We start from the raw sequence: 1,535 nt of genomic DNA, 5'->3' as shown, positions 1-1,535 counted from the left end.
CTTTAACTTCTAAAGAATTGCTCAGGAACTTCGCAAATTTTTGAAACGACAATCTCAAAAAATACGATTTCGTACGATTATAAGTTCGAGAATTGATTACCTGGACATTTGTATTATCACTGACTAATTATGATATGGATGGTCGAACATCCAATCGCTGACGAAGTACATGAATAGACATTCCAAATAATGTATTCTTTCCACGATTTTGAGGTCATCGTACCATTACCATTTTTATGTCACATCCTGTCGTACCGATTCAGGCAGATTTTGCATCGCAGCACTACTAGTGGTGAAAATTAAAATTAAAAAATATGAACAGTGTTGCCAGATCCATTTCGAGAATTATTTATTGAATTGAACGTGATGGTACTTCATCAATGAAGGAATATAATGATTTAAAACAACGATTAATGAATATATCTCGTCTATGCCCATGTTTTTGGAATTATATGACAATCATACCATTTTTGTGTCACATTCTACCATATCGATTTAAATAGGTTTTGCACCACAGCGCCAATAGTAATGGGAATTAAAATCCTAATTTTGAGTAGGATTCGAGATGTTATCCTTGACAGGCAGCAGTAGCAAGATTTCTTTTAGGCAAGTCTCTGTTTTGTTAACTATTCTGCGTTTCTTGATTTCTTTGGTAGAAACAACTGCATTACGTCTGCTATCATCTTTGACAGTATTTAAAAAGTTCTTAAAAGAACTGAAGTTAGTAAACTGTCTCTTGATCCATCTTGGGAGTGACAATAGGACGGTTTATGATGTTTTCAGCTTGTAGTTTATGTATCTGAGGTAACGATGTAGCAGAAATTTGGAATGGAGGAGAAGTTTTGGCTGTTCAGCTTAGATAACTGGATTAGTAATTATTTCGTTGCAATAGAAGCTAGAATTGTGTAAAATCAAGTGCTGGGAGTCCAAGTTTATGCACAATTTAGCCACATGATCCTTTTCCTTGCATAAGAAAGCTACATTTTCTGCTGATAAATATATCTAGTAAGATGTATTCTCACAATTTATTTGGATGGATTCAGGTACATTTGGAATGTTTTCAGATTGGATACACATCTGACGATAAAGGCTCAAGATGTGTGTGTATCCTGAATCATTTAGACCCGTTCTAATAAAGGAGATCTAAAAGGGCCTAATATATTGCATAGCATGCTCTTCAAGAATGACACAGTGAGAAATTATAGGGCACACGTTACAGAGTATTATGCATTTGGATTTAGAAATGATGGGTCGAATTTCCAGAGAATGAGATTTGATGGTTATTTCCATATGAATATCAGTTAACCTGTTAGCCATGTGCTCACTATCCTGGTATAAGCAAACTAGGCCTTGAGAAATTTTAGATATAAATCTGCACGTGTATGTAGAAAGGGATATTTATATTGGTGTCCTTGTCGCACGCTGTTGCTTTCCTTGTTTACCACGCATATATATCTGTCCTTGTCTCACGCTATTGCTCTCCTTGTCTAGCACGCATATATGTCTGTCCTTGTCTAGCACTGTTGCCCTCCTTG

The sequence above is a fragment of the Frieseomelitta varia genome, unplaced genomic scaffold (assembly GCF_011392965.1).
Source record: "Frieseomelitta varia isolate USP_RPSP 00005682 unplaced genomic scaffold, Fvar_1.2 scaffold_18, whole genome shotgun sequence".
Lineage (NCBI taxonomy): Eukaryota > Metazoa > Arthropoda > Insecta > Hymenoptera > Apidae > Frieseomelitta > Frieseomelitta varia.
The sequence above is the reverse complement of the archived record's forward strand: the minus strand, read 5'-3'. Positions refer to the sequence as shown.